This window comes from Cherax quadricarinatus, chromosome 47 (genome assembly GCF_038502225.1).
Source record: "Cherax quadricarinatus isolate ZL_2023a chromosome 47, ASM3850222v1, whole genome shotgun sequence".
NCBI classification, from domain to species: Eukaryota; Metazoa; Arthropoda; class Malacostraca; order Decapoda; family Parastacidae; genus Cherax; species Cherax quadricarinatus.
This window is the reverse complement of record NC_091338.1, coordinates 13,750,159-13,769,693: the sequence shown is the minus strand read 5'-3', so window position 1 is coordinate 13,769,693 and position 19,535 is coordinate 13,750,159. Positions and strand designations below refer to the sequence as shown.

At 41.7% G+C, this 19,535-nt stretch overlaps 1 protein-coding gene across 10 annotated transcripts in view; it reads right to left on the bottom strand.

Moving 5' to 3' along the window:
* Positions 1-19,535, bottom strand: part of Mbs (Myosin binding subunit) — a 582,822-nt gene that overhangs the window by 363,613 nt on the left and 199,674 nt on the right. The window lies entirely within an intron of this gene.

Sequence of the window (19,535 nt, the reverse complement as noted above, 5' to 3'; positions counted from 1 at the left end):
ATGAGTGGGTGTGAGTTGGACCTGACTAGCTTGTGCTGCTGGGTCTGGTGCCATGCTCCTTCCTTGAGTGGAGGTGACCAGACTGGGTGGGTCATTGGGCTAATCCGGGGGGAGGACATGGACATGCTCCGCATGGGTCAGTAGGCCTGTTGCAGTGTTCCTTCTTTCTTATGTTCTTATATACATTTGGACTGTTTAGGGTTAAATATTAAATACTGTATAGATATACATACAGAAAACAATGACAAATAAATATAAAGCACTAATAAAATGGATAAATGAACATTTAACAACACACTTGCCTTTACTGACTTTTGTTAGTGTATGGAAGACAGGTAGGAGGCAAGAGGGAGACGAGTTTATTATGCTTCAATATGATGCTAATATCATCTCTATGGCTTATTTATCTATCACAATTCATCTAATATGACATAATTGTTATGTAGGGTTCTGCATGACATTGAAATGTATATACAGTAGAGAAGGGTACCATAATAGTACGAATGTTATGATTGTAAAGCATAATTTTATAATTCATAATGTGCATTTGGGGGTACTGTAAAGTACTCTAATGTAAATTATAAAGAAATCCTGCCAGGGATTTATTTTCCAACTGTGTTTGGGGGTGAGCGGATAAGCGTGGGTGGAGTCACGCGTGGTCAGCATGGCATGGAAGCTGGCATCAGAGACACTGTGTATTTAAGCTAAGTTTTGTAGTGGTGTACTCCTTTTGTTTAGCTAACTCAAGCCATAGGCTCTTCTATGGTTTACCTGTATGCTTACCTAGGCTCTGACATGGTCAGGGTGCTGTGGGATGAGCGAGGAAATAAGAAATGGGGTTAGTATTGGAGTAGTGAAGGCCTGGCGCTGACTAGGCCAAGTGCTTATGGTTGCTGGACCGCCAGCTGCCTGCTTCTTGTGCCCGCTATGTAGGCGTTTAGGATAGGAGATACACGAAGGTGTTTTCTAAAGAGTGTATATAGTGTTATGATGAATAAATAGATATATTTTCCTAACTAGGATTTTTGCCTAACCCTCTGTTAACCAACCCATTGAAGTAACAAATACCGGTTTAGCGCTTTCTGTTTTGACTGGGATAGCCCTGGGTGGCCTGTTTATGCCTGAGTTGTGTGTAACTTTTACCTTTGCCCTTAGACAAGGCTCTAGTCCCCAGGTATCCCATATTTCTGCATAACATGGGAGCCTGTATATGGGAAAATTATCAAATTTTATGTGGTGATTCAAATTTGCAACCTAGAAAGTCAATAATCATTCTTTACTGGGTTGGTTAGAGGAAGCATTCACTATAACACTCACACTAAAATGATAATTTACCTTTGTGCGCAGTATTGTTGGTTTTTAGGGTGTTCTTATGAACTAATACCCAATGACTGCCGTCAGGTACATTTAAGAAATAAGGTAGATTTGTCTCCTTTTGATGAACCACATGCAAAATGTGTGAATGAACCATGGGGGAATCATCTGATTCCCATGACCATGTGTGCCAAGGACACACCCATATTTGTAACTTTAATATCTCTGTACATGAACCTTTTGTATGCCATTAACCCCCAAGATCTTTTATGTGTAATCCTGAGTTACCCACCCTGAGTTTTGCAAAATGATACAGGGGTTAGGGCAGTCTTGGTGCAGGGTAGAGAAGGGCAAGTAACGCCAATCAGCTACTTCTCGGCAAAACGTAACAGGCACCAAGGAAGCTATGCCACCATAGCAAAGGAGGCCCTGGCCTTGCTTGTGGCAGTGCAAAATTTTTTTTTTCTGCATATGTAACAGGGTCTCTGCATCCTGGTATGGTTTAGTGACCATAATCCTTTGCGTTACCTTCACTTAATGAGGAACTACAATCAGAGACTCTCAAGGTGGGCCTTATTTCTCCAACCTCTTAATCCTGTGATCCATTATGTGAAGGGAGCAGAGAATGTAGTTGCTGATGCCTTGTCTCATGTTTAAAGTGCACGATGTAGTGTATAGATCACTTATCTATTCTTATTTTGCAGTGATTTGCGGTAGATGAGTAGATGGAACCCTGGACCACCCCAAGGAGAAGGGCAGGTTGAGCTGGAGCTGGGGGTATCAGGATTCCCTAGTGTGTGTGTGTGTTTTGGGGGTAGTCACATCAAGTGCCATGCCTAGGTAAGGTATGCTACGTTTTTTTAGGTGTTGGCTGGGACGCCTCACCTCTGTTTTATGTTGGTATAGACACGGTTGGACCTAAACATTTTAGTGAATGTGGGGCTCGCGGTGATGCCCTCCACTTTTTGGGTCATGTCTCTTGATCCAAGGTGTTTTGGTTCTCTAAGACTCTTTTTAAATTTTTTTTTCCTTTTTGGATCACCGCTGGGGTGACTCCAGGGTCCTTGGAATGACATGTAGACGTCGGCCTGGGAGGTCCACCTTTTGGGGGCCTTCAGTGATGACTCCAGGGTTTTATGCCACAGTCCCACCAACAAGATTTATGTGACTATCCACCTTTTTTTATTTTTTTGTGTGCATTTCTTTTTTTTTTTGGGGGGGGGGGGCCTGATATTTTCCCCCTCCTGTGCTCCTCTCATTCTCGCAGAGGTGTGTCATGGGGAACCAGTTTTGCTTACTAAGGATTGCTGTGAGGGTGATAATGTGATGTTTCTTTATAAATAGAATTTAACATGTAAAATTTGTCTTTCTTTTTCATTGCACTCCTCCTGGAAAATGTACTGTTTAAATTTTTTTTTTTTTTTTTGGTGTCACATATAGTTTGGTCTGTCTTGCAACATACTGAGCTTTGGTGTTACTTCATAAAACGGCACTTCTCAGGGAACTTATGTACAAAGTTAACTTGCTAGTTTATAAGGGTGCTTCATGTAATTTAGGTAAAATGCATCAACGCCAGTGCTGTGTTGTGATGGTGCCTTTTCCTAACACAATTGTCTAAGAGCATGACTGTGGGCTCGTTTGGCATAGAACTTGATCACTTTTATGTTCGGAGAGTCTCACATGTCCACAGTCTAGTGCCTCAGTTTGTTAATATTGCATATTTGTAATACTAAAAGACAGTGATTGTATGGTGGTCATTCCACAGTTATCGTTTTGCCCGTTGCCTCAGACCTTAGTGTAGGATTTATTTTCTTTCGTTCTCCCTTTGCCTAGCGGTGTCCGTCGGGATCCCGCTAGCAGAGTGATACCTACGGTCTGGGAGTCGGGGTGTTATGCAGGGTTCTGCATGACATTGTAATGTATATACAGTAGAGAAGGATACCATAATAGTACGAATGTTATAATTGTAAAGCATAATTTTATTATAAAGAAATCCTGCCAGGGACTTATTTTCCAACTGTGTTTGGGGGTGAGTGGATAAGCGTGGGTGGAGAGTCACGTGTGGTCAGCATGGCATGGAAGCTGGTGTCGGAGACACTGTGTATTTAAGCTAAGTTTTGTAGTGGTGTACTCCTTTTGTTTAGCTAACTCAATCCATAGGCTCTTCTATGGTTTACCTGTATGCTCACCTAGGCTCTGACATGGTCAGGGTGCTGTGGGATGAGCGAGGAAATAAGAAATGGGGTTTCATTGGAGTAGTGAAGACCTGGCACTGACTAGGCCGAGTGTTTATGGTTGCTGGACCGCCAGCCACCTGCTTCTTGTGCCCGCTATGTAGGCGTTTAGGATAGGAGATACACGAAGGTGTTTTCTAAAGTGTGTATATAGTGTTATGATGAATAAATAGATATATTTCCCTAACTAGGATTTTTGCCTAACCCTCTGTTAACCAACCCACTGAAGTAACAAATACCAGTTTAGTGCTCTCTGTTTTGGCTGGGATAGCCCTGGGTGGCCTGCCTATGCCTGAGTTGTGTGTAACTTTTACCTTTGCCCTTAGACAAGGCTCTAGCCCCCAGGTATCCCACATTTCTGCATAACAATAATAAACAATATAAATAACATAGAAACCATGATATATACTCTAGAATGAATAAAATGTCATAATGTATGTGGTGGTGATGTTGTAGTTGGGTTTATAAGGGCCATTGAAAGAAGGCATACATAGTGGTGGTGGTAGTGGTGGTGGAGGCAGAACCCACCACCACTATTCACACTTAAACAATGTATGTAATTTAAAAGAAATATTTACATTTTACTTTATAAATATGTAAGTTTATTCAGGTATACACAAATACAGTTACGTACATAGATTATCATACATAACAGTGTATGTTTACAGTGATTATATGTGAGTGAGGTGAAAGTGTTGAATGATGATGAAAGTATTTTCTTTTTGGGGATTTTCTTTCTTTTTGGGTCACCCTGCCTTGGTGGGAGAAGGCCAACTTGTATAAAAAAACAAACAAAAAAAAAAAAAACAGTGTGTTTGTAAAGTACAGTGCACCCTCGACCATCAGCATTCATCCGTTCCGGAGAGCTAGCCGTTAGTCGAATTTGCCATTGGTAGAATTAATTTTCCCCATAAGAAATAATGGAAATCCAATTAATCCATTCCAGACAGCCAAAAGTATTAAAAAATATTTTCTACATGAAATATACATTTCCCTACACAGAAAACAATTAGACATGCACAATACATACATAAATAAATACTAAAATGACACTTACCTTTACTGAAGAGTATTGTTGAGCGATGAGACACTGTTTTTCTTGAACACACTGGGATTTTCAGTGATACATAAGTGAAGGCAATCCCCACTAGCATTACAACAAAACAAGAAAGTTAGCCTGTCTTTCATAGGCTTGTGTCATGGGAGTGCCTTTTCCTCCTGAGTAATGTAGGTCCTGTTTGGCATTTTCTTCCAGAGCAGGCCTGTTTCGTCACAACTGAACACTTGTTGGGGTTGGAATTTTTCAGCTTCACCATGCCTTATCACACTGTGTATGCCACTACGATTCTTAACCCTTTCAGGGTCGACAGGCCCTCTCAGAGACTTGTTCTCAGGGTCGGCCAAATTTAAAAAAAAAAAAAATTATTTTTTTCTTATGAAAAGATAGAGAATCTGTTCCCAATCATAATGACACCAAAAGTATGAAATTTGATGGAAAACTTACGGAATTATGCTCTCGCGAAGTTAGCGGCCTCGATGATGTTTACGCATCGGCGATTTTGCCCACTTTGAGCCCTATTTTCGGGCAATTGCAGTGTACTTGTTGACAAAAATAAAAACTATTTCGCTAGAACTCCATTTTTGCTATCGAATGAGTACAAGAAACCACCCATTTACCGATTTCAACTATCCAATACAGTGGTCAGAATTTAGCAATTTTGCCAATTTCACATAAATTTCAGAAGATGCCAATTTCCAAATAAGGTCCAGAATAAACAAGAAAGACATTCCTGGCACTAAAATAACATTTCCTCTGTTCATTAGTCACGTCCCCATGCCCCTCTTACATTCCTTTGCTTTCCACTTTGAATTTTTCTCACAAAAAAAAAAAATAGAAGATTTACTGTTATGCAGAAATGGTATAAAAATATCAGCGCACTTGTGAAAGAGTATTAGACTCACTAGTTGACGTGTATTGGACGCATAGCATGATTTGTTTACTTTTGAACTTTGGTAAAAATCGAACATTTCTGCTACTTTGAGCTCAATTTCAGGGTACTTTTCATTGTAAAACCAGTCAAAATCATCTCAATTTCTGTAATATGTCTTCCATTCTATACAATGAGACCAGGAAAACTAGAATACAACAATAAATACCATACAAAAATACAGTGCAAAGTCGCTGTTTTAATCCAAAAACACGGTCACAGTTTTTTTTTCTCATTATGCACTGTGTGCTGCAGGACTTTTTTATACTGCGTACACTGACCACATAGACCCATTCTTTCATATGTAGGCCTACCAGCTTTCTCTCACTAGATTTGAGGGCGCTAGAATTTAGGTGTACTAGTACGTCAAAAACCCTGGTACGTAAGCCATACTAGTACGTCTGAAACCCTGAAAGGGTTAAATCTCTTAAACCAACCTTTGCTGGCCTTAAATTCACCAATATGAGCACTAGTTCCAGGCATTTTTTCCTGTTCACCTGGGTGTTAGTCGACTGGTGTGGGTCACATCCTGAGAGACAAGATTAAGGACCCCAAAGAAAATAAGTTAGACAGTCCTCGATGACGCACTGACTTTCTTGGGCTATCCTGGGTGGCTAACCCTCTGGGGTTAATTGTTTCTCTGTATTCTCGATACGCCACACCAACAATAGTCTCTCCACATCTTCGAGTAGTGCAGCTGACCATGGTGCAGCAGCAGCTGACGGTGGTGCAGCAACAGCTTACAGTAGTACAGCAGCAGCAGCTGATGGTGTTGCAGCAATAGCTGACGGTAGTGCAGCAGCAGCAGCTGACGGTGTTGCAGCAACAGCTTACAGTAGTACAGCAGCAGCAGCAGCTGATGGTGTTGCAGCAACAGCTGATGGTAGTGCAGCAGCAGCTGATGGTAGTGCAGCAGCAGCTGATGGTGTTGCAGCAGCAGTTGACAGTGGTATGTTCATTGGCCCAATACACATCCAACAACATTGGAGAGTTACTACCGTGTTGTTTTTCTATCACTTAGTTTACTTGCTACACTGTTAATTCTACACCTTATCGCTGGCTGGCACTATAGCCTTTATCGATACCAATATTTTGACGCAAAAAGTGCCGCTACCTGATTTTGGTGTTAGCCGATGCCGTCATTACCCGAGGGTCCACTACAACTTGAAATGTCCATATTAGCAGAGCACTGTAAAGTGGGATCCTCCTGTATTGTCTTTGTCTTCCTTTCTTCTGTCTAGGAGAGTTCTGCCCTTCAGTTGTACCCCCCCTGTATTTTTTATTCCACCCTTGTGGGCCATTAGCTCTCCAGCACTGCTCCTTTTTCTTGCCTTCAGACTTATTCTACCACTACTAATACGTACTATACTATTACTACTACTACTGCTACTACTACTTTTGCCGTACTTCACTTACCTTTCTATCTTGTGTCACTACCACTACTCCCCCTACCTATTATTATTATTATTATTATTATTACTGTTGTTGTTATTATTATTACTGCCGCCACCAGCATTTTCTCTACCACTATGTACTTCGCCCTTTCCTTATTTTTTCTCCATAGGCATCATCGCCTACGTTCAGGCAGTTTGCCACATGCAGTCGGCAAGGGGTGTGGCGAGTCACTGTCGAAAAACCCCAGCCACTGATTGTGACACAGATCATGAAGGAAAATATGCTGGGATAGAGGAAGAGGTGGTGGGTGGCATGGTGCCTGGACCTCGTGGAGCAGCGGGTGGGCAGACAAAGGACCACTCGGCATGCTCTCAACCATGTGCTGCCTCCACTCCTGTCCCTCCTCCTGCTCCCCCACGCCCCATGCCACAGGTCCACCCTATACCATGTGACCCTGAATGAAACTGGACAGAAAGTACACCATTCATGCCACATCCTTTCAATTCTGATGCCAGTGGAAGTGGCATCAGACCAGAATGTCCAATCACAAATGAGTCTACAGAGTTAGACTATTTCCAACTATACAGTGGACCCCCGCTTAACGATCACCTCCAAATGCGACCAATTATGTAAGTGTATTTATGTAAGTGCGTGTGTACGTGTATGTTTGGGGGTCTGAAATGGCCTAATCTACTTCACAATATTCCTTATGGGAAAAAATTCGGTCAGTAATGGCACCTGAACATACTACTGGAATGAAAAAAGTTCGTTAACCGGGGGTCCACTGTACTTTGATGAGCCTATAATGAACCTGATTATTACCCAGACCAACGTATACTACCAGTGTATAATGGACAACACAGATGTTGCAGAATCGTCACGGCTACACAGGTGGAAAGATACAACTGTGGCTGAAATGTATTTAGTCCTTGGCACTGTCATGCTTATACCACATATATATAAGAACAATATAGCACACTACTGGTCCACATACTACTTCATCAGTACTCCAGTCTTCCATGACCGCCTTCCCTGCAACAGACTCACTCTGTTGCTACAAATGCTGCACTTCTCAGACAGGAATATGCCCAACAGAAATGACCTCCTATACAAAATCTGGGAATTGTTTATGTATCTGAAGAAAAAATTCACTGCCTACTTTTATCCATTCAAGAACATTGTTGTGGCGAGTCCTTGATTCTGTTCAAGGGACGACTGTCATTCAAACAATATATACCAAGCAAACATAATCGCTTTGGTATAAAACTTTTTGGGTTACTGAGACTGGTATTATGTTGGATGTCATTATCTACACAGGGAAAAATACACTCAATGATACCAGCCACACATTGTGCATTTCTGGGGATGTTGTTCCCAAAATGATGGAGCCATACCTTGGCAAGGGCCATACATTATACACAGACAACTGGTATACAAGCCCTATGCTCACTGATTTCCTTCGTGTGAACAATACCGATGTATGTGGAACAGTCAGAAGAAATAGAAAACACATGCCAAGGTTCACTGGAGGCATTGCTGATGGTGCAGTGCAAGCGTTTCATGCCAATGTCATTATGGCACTGACGAGGCACTACAAACAGGACATGACGTTGCTGTCAACCATCCAGAGAAATGAGATGGTACAAACAGAGTGAACAGGGACACCAAAGAACATATTTTAATTAAAGCCAGCTGCTGTCGATGACTCTACAAACAATAAGCAACTAATCGACAAGTGTGACATGCAAATAAGGTTTGTTGACTGTGTGTGTAGGAGTCACAAGTGCTTTATGAAAAGTGTTTTTCCACCTTGTAGACATTGCAATGCTCAATGCCTTCAACCTGTACGAAATAAAGACTGGGAAACAACAACAGTATGCAGAATTCACCCTCAATGTCAAAGCAGATAGTGAAAAAGTATGATGCCACACCTGTACCTGCCCCTCCACAGCGACCTGTCACCCCACAACAACCAGAGGGAGAAGTGCCCAATTGAATAATCCCTAACTGTCACTGCCTGATACCGATACTATCTACCCCAAAGAAGTATTCTCAGAAGAAAAAGTGTGATGTGTGTGCTTCCACTACAAGGCAACCCCAAGTGCGAAAATTCACACGATTCATATGTCAGCAATGTGGGGTGGCACTCTGCATGTATCAATGCTTCATGGAGTATCATACAATAGCAGATTTCTAGAAACAATTTTTTTTTTTATCGCACTGGCCGATTACCACCAAGGCAGGGTGGCCCAAAAAAGAAAAACTTTCATCATCATTCACTCCATCACTGTAAATACCCTGTCTGTGTGTGTGTGTGTGTGTGTGTGTGTGTGTGTGTGTGTGTGTGTGTGTGTGTGTGTGTGTGTGTGTGTGTGTGTGTGTGTGTGTGTGTGTGTGTGTGTGTGTGTGTGTGTGTGTGTGTGTGTGTGTGTGTGTGTGTGTGTGTGTGTGTGTGTGTGTGTGTGTGTGTGTGTGTGTGTGTGTACTCACCTAGTTGATGTTGCAGGGGTCGAGTCCAAGCTCCTGGCCCCGCCTCTTCACTGGTCGCTACTAGGTCACTCTCCCTGAACCATGAGCTTGATCTTACCTCTGCCTAAAGCTATGTATGGATCCTGCCTCCACTACATCGCTTACCAAACTATTCCACTTCCTGACTACTCTGTGGCTGAAGAAATACTTCTTAACATCCCTTTGATTCATCTGTGTCTTCAGCTTCCAACTGTGTCCCCGTGTTGCTGTGTCCAGTCTCTGGAACATCCTTTGTGTGTGTGTGTGTGTGCGCGCGCGCGCGCTTCCACTAGAGGCGACCCCAAGTGCGAAAATTCACACGATTCATATGTCAGCAATGTGGGGTGGCACTCTGCATGAATCCATGCTTCATGGAGTATCATACAATAGCAAATTTCTAGAAACATAAATGGGACTGTAAATACCCCGTGCGTGTGCGCGTGTGTGTGTGTGTGTGTGTGTGTGTGTGTGTGTGTGTGTGTGTGTGTGTGTGTGTGTGTGTGTGTGTGTGTGTGTGTGTGTGTGTGTGTGTGTGTGTGTGTGTATTTTTTTTTTTCAACAAGTTGGCCGTCTCCCACCGAGGCAGGGTGACCCAAAAAAGAAAGAAAATCCCCAAAAAGAAAATACTTTCATCATCATTCAACACTTTCACCACGCTCACACATTATCACTGTTTTTGCACAGGTGCTCAGAATACAACAGTTTAGAAGCATACACATATAAAGATACACAACATATCCCTCCAAACTGCCAATTTCCCAAACCCCTCCTTTAAAGTGCAGGCACTGTACTTCCCATTTCCAGGACTCAAGTCTGACTATATGAAAATAACCGGTTTCCCTGAATCCCTTCACTAAATATTACCCTGCTCACACTCCAACAGATCGCCAGGTCCCAAGTACCATTCGTCTCCATTCACTCCTATCTAACACGCTCACGCACGCTTGCTGGAAGTCCAAGCCCCTTGCCCACAAAACCTTTACCCCCTCTCACCAAGCCTTTCGAGGACGACCCGTACCCCGCCATCCTTCCCCTATAGATTTATATGCTTTCCATGTCATTCTACTTTGATCCATTCTCTCTAAATGACCAAACCACCTCAACAACCCCTCTTCTGCCCTCTGACTAATACTTTTATTAACTCCACACCTTTTCCTAATTTCCACACTCCGAATTTTCTGCATAATATTTACACCACACATTGCCCTTAAACAGGACATCTCCACTGCCTCCAACCGTCTCCTCGCTGCTGCATTTACCACCCAAGCTTCACACCCATATAAGAGTGTTGGTACTACTATACTTTCATACATTCCCTTCTTTGCCTCCATAGATAACCGTTTTTGACTCCACATATACCTCAACGCACCACTCACCTTTTTTCCCTCATCAATTCTATGATTAACCTCATCCTTCATAAATCCAGCCACCGACACGTCAACTCCCAAGTATCTGAAAACATTCACTTCTTCCATACTCCTCCTCCCCAATTTGATATCCAATTTTTCTTTATCTAAATCATTTGATACCCTCATCACCTTACTCTTTTCTATGTTCACTTTCAACTTTCTACCTTTACACACATTCCCAAACTCATCCACTAACCTTTGCAATTTTTCTTTAGAATCTCCCATAAGCACAGTATCATCAACAAAAAGTAACTGTGTCAATTCCCATTTTGAATTTGATTCCCCAAAATTTAATCCCACCCCTCTCCCGAACACCCTAGCATTTACTTCCTTTACAACCCCATCTATAAATATATTAAACAACCATGGTGACATTACACATCCCTGTCTAAGACCTACTTTTACCGGAAAGTAGTCTCCCTCTCTTCTACACACCCTAACCTGAGCCTCACTATCCTCATAAAAACTCTTTACAGCATTTAATAACTTACCACCTATTCCATATACTTGCAACATCTGCCACATTGCTCCTCTATCCACTCTATCATATGCCTTTTCTAAATCCATAAATGCAATAAAAACTTCCCTACCTTTATCTAAATACTGTTCACATATATGCTTCAATGTAAACACTTGATCTACACATCCTCTACCCACTCTGAAACCTCCTTGCTCATCCGCAATCCTACATTCTGTCTTACCTCTAAGTCTTTCAATTATAACCCTACCGTACACTTTTCCTGGCATACTCAGTAAACTTATTCCTCTATAATTTTTACAGTCTCTTTTGTCCCCTTTCCCTTTATATAAAGGGACTATACTTGCTCTCTGCCAATCCCTAGGTACCTTTCCCTCTTTCATACATTTATTAAACAAAAGTACCAACCACTCCAACACTATATCCCCCCCCTGTTTTTAACATTTCTGTCATGATCCCATCAGTTCCAGCTGCTTTACCCCCTTTCATTCTACGTAATGCCTCACGTACCTCCCCCACTCTTACATTCTGCTCTTCTTCACTCCTAAAAGATGGTATACCTCCCTGACCAATGCATGAAATTACTGCCTCTCTTTCTTCCTTAACATTTAAAAGTTCCTCAAAATATTCTCGCCATCTACCTAATACCTCCATCTCCCCATCAACTAACTCCCCTACTCTGTTTTTAACTGACAAATCCATGCTTTCCCTAGGCTTTCTTAACTTGTTTAACTCACTCCAAAATTTTTTCTTATTTTTCATTAAAATTTCTTGACAGTGCCTCTCCCACTCTATCATCTGCTCTCCTTTTGCACTCTCTCACCACTCTCTTTACCTTTCTTTTACTCTCCATATACTCTGCTCTTCTTATAACACTTCTGCTTTGTAAAAACCTCTCATAAGCTACCTTTTTCTCTTTTATCACACCCATTACTTCATCATTCCACCAATCACTCCTCTTTCCTCCTGCCCCCACCCTCCTATAACCACAAACTTCTGCCCCACATTCTAATACTGCATTTTTAAAACTATTCCAACCCTCTTCAACCCCCCCACTCCTCATCTTTGCACTAGCCCACCTTTCTGCCAATAGTCGCTTATATCTCACCCGAACTTCCTCCTCCCTTAGTTTATACACTTTCACCTCCCTCTTACTTGTTGTTGCCACCTTCCTCTTTTCCCATCTACCTCTTACTCTAACTGTAGCTACAACTAAATAATGATCCGATATATCAGTTGCCCCTCTATAAACATGTACATCCTGGAGCCTACCCATCAACCTTTTATCAACCAATACATAATCTAATAAACTACTTTCATTACGTGCTACATCATACCTTGTATATTTATTTATCCTTTTTTTCATAAAATCTGTATTACTTATTACCAAATCTCTTTCTACACATAGCTCAATTAAAGACTCCCCATTTACATTTATCCCTGGCACCCCAAATTTACCTATTACTCCCTCTATAACATTTTTACCCACTTTAGCATTGAAATCCCCAACCACCATTACTCTCACACTTGATTCAAAATTTCCCACGCATTCACTCAAATTCATCTATCAGTGTGAACATGTGTGTTTGTGACAGTATGATTAGTAATTTAGTACCAAACATGTCTCTCTCAACAAGAATTGGCCATGAAATCAAAAGATCTGCAACAAAACATTATTATAATATAAAAACAACAAAAATTAGAAAATACAGTGGTCCCCCGCTTTTCGTAGTTCCCGGCAATCGTAAAATGCGCCAATCATAGAGGTATTTTCGTATAAACATGGACTCGCTTTTCATAGGTTGACTCGCGAGTCGTAGTTCGTCCGGGACGCGTACCCACAGCATGAGCCAGGGCGGCAGCCAGTCTGGCATTGTTTATCAGTGAGCGAAGGTCCCCTCACGTGCTCCAGCGAAATATTTCATAATATTCCATTTATTTTAGTGCTTGCAAGTACTAAATAAGCTACCATGGCTCCAAAGAAAGCTCCTAGTGCCAAGCCTGTGGTAAAGAAGGTGAGAAATACGATTGAATTTAAGAAAACCATCATTGAACAATATGAAAGTGGTACAAGTGTGGCCGAACTGTCCAGGATGTTTAAGAAACCCTACACAACCTTATGTTCCATAGTGGCCAAGAAAAATGAAATAAAGGATGCTGTTGTTGCAAAGGGAGTAACTATGCTGACAAAAATGAGATCACCAGTACTGGAAGAGGTTGAGAAGTTATTATTGGTGTGGATAAATGAGAAACAATTAGCAGGAGATACTCTTATGACTTCGTTTATTTGTGAAAAGGCTAGGCAGTTGCATGAAGATTTGGTAAAGAAATTGCCTGCAAATAGTGGTGAAGCGAGTGAATTTAAGGCCAGCAAAGGCTGGTTTGAGAGATTTAAGAACCATACTGGTATACACAGTGTGGTAAGGCATGGTGAGGCTGCCAGTTCGGACCACAAGGAGGCTGAAAAATATGTGCATGAATTCCAGGAGTACATAGAGGCTGAAGGACTGAAACCTGAACAAGTGTTCAATTGTGACGAAACAGGCCTCTTTTGGAAGAAAATGCCAAAGAGGACCTTCATTACACAAGAGGAAAAGGCAATGCCAGGACACAAGCCTATGAAAGACAGGCTGACGCTAATGTTCTGTGCTAATGCTAGTGGGGATTTCAAAGTGAAGCCATTACTAGTGTACCATTCTGAAAATCCCAGTGTGTTCAGGAAAAACAATGTTATGAAGAGTAAATTGTGTGTGTTTTGGAAATCTAATAGTAAGGCATGGGTCACGAGGGAAATTTTCGTCGAGTGGTTCAATGAAGTGTTTGGCCCTAGTGTGAAGGAGTATCTCCTGGAAAAGAAATTGGATCTCAAGTGCCTGCTAGTAATGGACAATGCACCTGCTCATCCTCCAAACTTGGATGACCTAATTTTCGAGGAGTTTGGGTTCATCACAGTAAAGTTCTTGCCCCCGAATACCACTCCTCTCCTCCAACCCATGGACCAGCAGGTTATTGCAAACTTTAAAAAACTCTACACAAAAGCAATGTTTCACAGGTGCTTGATTGTGACCACAGACACTCACTTGACCCTAAGGGAATTTTGGAGAGAACACTTCAGCATCCTCCACTGCATAACCCTTATAGGTATGGCTTGGGAGGGAGTGACTACCAGGACTTTGAACTCTGCCTGGAGAAAATTGTGGCCAGATTGTGTCGACAAGAGGGATTTTGAAGAATTTGGGACTGACCCCAATGAGCCTATGTCTGTTGTAAAATCAATTGTGGCACTGGGGAGTTCCATGGGGTTGGATGTGAGTTTGGAGGATGTGGAAGAATTGGTGGAAGACTACAATGAAGAGCTCACCACTGAGGAGTTGCAAGAGCTTCAGCAGGAAGAGCAACACATCGCAGCTCAGAATCTTGCTGCAGAGGAGGAGGAAGAGAGATGGAAGAAGGTGCCTTCTTCAGAAATTAAAGAGATTTTTACTATGTGGGGTAAGATGGAAAGCTTTATGGAGAAACATCACCCTAACAAGGTTGTTGCAAGCCAGGTTGGCAACATGTACAGTGACAAAGTCTTGGGCCATTTTAGGGAAGTGTTAAAGAGACGCCAGAAACAGAGCTCTCTCCACAGTTATTTTGTGAGACAGGACTCCAGTGACTCTCAAGGTGGTCCTAGTGGCATTAAGAAACAGAGAAGAGAAGCAACCCCAGAAAAGCAAATGGTACCTGAAATGTTGATGGAAAGGGATTCCCCTTCCAAACTACAAACAATCCACTCTCTCTCCTCCTCCAGTCTCCATACACTAAGAAGAATCTCCAATAATGGTAAGTGTTATGCTGTTAATGTTTCATTCATCATTTCCAATTGTATTGTTTATGTACTACATGCATATTTCATGTTAAATTTTTTTTTGTTTTAATACTTCTGGGTGTCAGGAACGGATTAATTGTATTTACATTATTTCTTATGGGGAAAATTGATTCGTAAATCGTAAATTTCGTTTATAGTAACGGCTCCAGGAACGGATTAATTACGAAAAACGAGGGACCACTGTAATTGGAAAAAAAAATGATAAATGTTGCCATCACAGGATCATTCAGTGCCAACCTTGCAGTCTTATATCTCGGTAGGTACTGACCCTAAAAAATTTTTTTTTGTCTTATAACATGTAGAATAATGTGCTCTTCATTAACCCTTTCCGGGTCCAAGGCCCAAATCTGGAGTCACGCACCAGTGTCCAAGAATTTAAAAAAAAAAAAAATTGTTATTTTTTCTTATGAAATCGTAGAGAATCTTTTTGTGAAGGTAATAAAACAAAAAGTACGAAATTTGGTGGAAAACTGACGAAATTATGCTCTCGCGAATTTTGATGTGTCAGCGATATTTACGAATCGGCGATTTTGCTGACTTTGACTCCCATTTTAGGCCAATTACATTATTCCAATCAACCAAATTCTTAGCTATTTCACTAGTATTACTTCTATTCTATTGATTGAGCACAAGAAATCGCCAAGTCAACTGTTTCAACTACAAAATAAAGTGATCGGAAATTGTTAATTTGGCCAATTTAACACAAAGTTCAAAATATTCCAATTTCAAAATAGGGTCCAGAATAAACAATGTAGGCATTCCTGGCACTAAACTAACATTTCCTCTGTTCATTAGTTATGTTTTGAGGCTTTACAAATAAATTCCATTTTGATTTTTTATTCACATAATGAATTTTTATTCACACCAAAAAATAGAAGATTTACTGTTATGCAATACTGTAATAATTGTATAAATATCATCACCATATTTGTGAATGTATATTAGACCCACCAGCTGACGTGTATTAGACGTGTGAGGTCGTTTGTTTACTCTTGAATATTGGCAAAAATTTAACATTTCCGCTACTTTGAGCTCAGTTTCAAGCCATTTCCAGTGCTAAAACCAATCAAAATCATCTCTATTTCTGTAATATGTCTTCCATTCTATCAAATGAGACAAAGAAATCGCAAATACAACTATAAAAAACATACGAAAAAACACTGCAAAGTTGCTGTTTTAATCGAAAAATCATGATTTCAGTTTTTTTCTCTCATTATACACAGCGTGCTGCAGGATCTGTTTTATGTGGTGCACACATACCACATAGATGTATTCTCTCATATCTAGGCCCAAATGTACCACTCACAGTTTATCAGAGCGAGCTGAGCTCATGGCGTAGATCTACGGTTTGGACACTCACCGTAAAGCCGTAGATCTACGGGACGGACCCTGAAAGGGTTAAGAAAGAAAGAAAAAAAACTTTTTTTTTTTCCAAAATATTTGGAGCACTGGGTGAGAAAACATACATCTACATTTGGACAGTTTAAGGGTTAAAGGTTTTTACTAGGTCTGCTTCAATTATTACCCAAGAAATTGGTAAAACTTATGTTTTTTGTGTGATGATGGATTCAAAATGGAGGGAATTATATAGATAAAATGAATAAGATTCTCTACCATTTCAAAAGTTTTTCTTTTTTTAATTGTCACAGTCAAGAGCTATTAGTCCCTTTGGTGTCGGCCCCATAAAATTACAGCTTTGGTGGGTACTGGACAATGACAGGTGGTTGTGGTTGTGGAGGTTGTGGTTGTGGAGGCTGGTGTGGTGGGTGAGTGGGGGATGGTGGCCTTTGTTCTAGATCAGCTGAGGCAGCGGCGTGGGTGGAAGCATGGGTGGCAGCATGGCCCACTGCTGGTGCCTCACCGCCGGCACCACTACCACCACGCACATTTTCCATCCCAATTGCAACAGTATCTTCGTCATTTCCACTGTCTGTTCCTGTTGTACAGCCACGGGATGTAGTCCGAGATACACTCCTTCCCCTTGGTATAACATATGGCACACTACCAGAGCGCATATATCGTCATATATACTGACGCTTCACTGGGGAATATTGCACTTCACTATCACTACTGGAACTAGTTTGAAGAGCTTGTAGTTCATATTCACTATCACTATCATCACCCATGCTCTCATCTGAGTCTGGGATTTGGGAAAATAGAAGTTTCCTCTTGGGTTCTGGAACAACTGAACGTGAACAAGAGGGCCCAGCACCAGAGGTGGAAGGCTGAGGGTCGCCTGGGTTTTCCTCACTATTACCGATATTATGGTCATTAGTTTCGGTCAAAACCTCACTAAAACCACGAAACTCATCTTCACTGGCACTTCCATCACTATTAGAACTGTCACTGGGGAACAAAAGTGTCCCAATTCGCCGAGGAGTGAGGACCTTCTTACCGCGAGGCATGGTGGACATTGTTTACTAAGAGGGCATTCCCACAATGCACCACTGGGTCCCAGATTTTTTTTCTACCGCGCAAACCGACCACGCAGACCCATTCTCTCACACCTAGGCCTACCAGCCTTTTCGCGCGAGATTTGAGGCCGCTAGAATTTATGCGTACTAGTACGTCAAAAACCCCTACGCGTAAGACGTACTAGTACGACCAAAACCCTCAAAGGGTTAATAGAATGGAAGACATATTACAGAAATAGAGGCAATTTTGAATGGTTTGCTGACTAAAAGTAGCTTGAAATTGAGCTCAAAGTTGCAGAAATGTTATATTTTGGACAATGTTCAAGAATAAACAAATCACATCATGCATCCAATACACATCAACTGGTGGGTCTACAGTGCTAGTCATGGCGTTATGCCAGGTGAGCACCCCGGTATAATGCAGTGACGAAAATCAAAGGCCTACCAAACAGGTGGGTTTTTTTCGTCAGTGCATTATGCCGAGTAGCAGCCGTTAGCGTGACGTCACGACCTGCCACCACACTCCACAGTTACTCCTCAGTGTTCATGTGGCTGCTGTGGTGAGAGGAAGTGTTGCACTTTGTTTCTCATCCACCCCATCTTTTGTCCAGTGTTCCCTTTGGTTTTGGGGCTATACATGTTTGATTATGGGTAAAAGGAAGTCTTTAACACTTGAAACTATAGCTGAAATCATAGGGCTTCACAAAGCTGGGCATCAGACAAAAGAAATAATGGAGAATGTTGGCGTGTGTGAGGGTTCAGTGAGGAAATGAGTGCAGAGTTTCAAGGTTGATGGTGTTGAGTAACTGTCTGCCAAACCTCAGCTTGGCCCCTTGAAGAAGACATTTGTTCGTACCTTAACTGTGTTAAAGAAGCAGTTAGAGAGTGCACCTAAGATAACTGCTAGATAATTGAAAGAAAAGAACCCACATCTTCTCTCAGAGGTGTCTGTAAGAACTGTTAACAGACATGTGTCAGAACTGGGCTACAGTAGTCACCGCCAGGTTAAGCCAATCCTCTCCAAACCACAGAAGAAACGTAGGTTGGATTATACGAAGAAATATCTTTACTGGAATCCTCAACAGTGGTCTGAAGTACTTTGCAGTGATGAAGCAACCTTCACCATCACCTGTAACCATGGGGGACATGTGTACAGGCCCAGAAGTAGTAACCCGCTAGACCCACGCTACACCTGTGGAACCACCAAGCACCCAGACTCACTCATGGTTTGGGAGTGTTTCAGTGCTCAGAGTGTTGGTGAACCCATTGTGCTTCCCAAAAACCAGTACATGAACCAGTATAATTACCTGGAGTTATTGTGTGAATTCACCCGAGGCATTTGACAAGTGTGGGGCTGTGGTTTTTATGCAGGACGGTGCACCATGTCATACCACCAAATCTGAAGTTCAGTGGCTTAAGGACTGTGAAGTGAGGTTCCTTAATGACTGGCCAAGCAATTCCCCAGACCTAAACCCTATTGAGAACTTCTGGTCATTAGTGAAACGAAGTTTACTGGGCAAGGATATCAGTTCCATCCCGTTGCTGGAGGCTGCTCTACATAAGGCATGGAGTAACATGCCTCCCCAAACCCTCAAGAATTTGCGAGAGTGTCTTCCTACATGGCTGAGGGACATGATTAAGTGTAAAGGACGCAGAACCAAGTATTAAAACCTCAGTGTGTAAATATATATAGTATAATCTTTCATAGTACAGTGTGTGTTTGTATTTTGGTATGTGTGTGAGGGAGTGCTGGCATAATGCCATGACTAGCACTGTAATATGCATTCATGAATGCACTATTATTTATACAATTATTACAATTGTGAATAACAGTAAATTATCTATTTTTTGTGTGAATAAAAAATTCAAAATAAAATGCAAGCATAATATAAGAGGGGCCTGGAGACATGACTAATGAACAGAA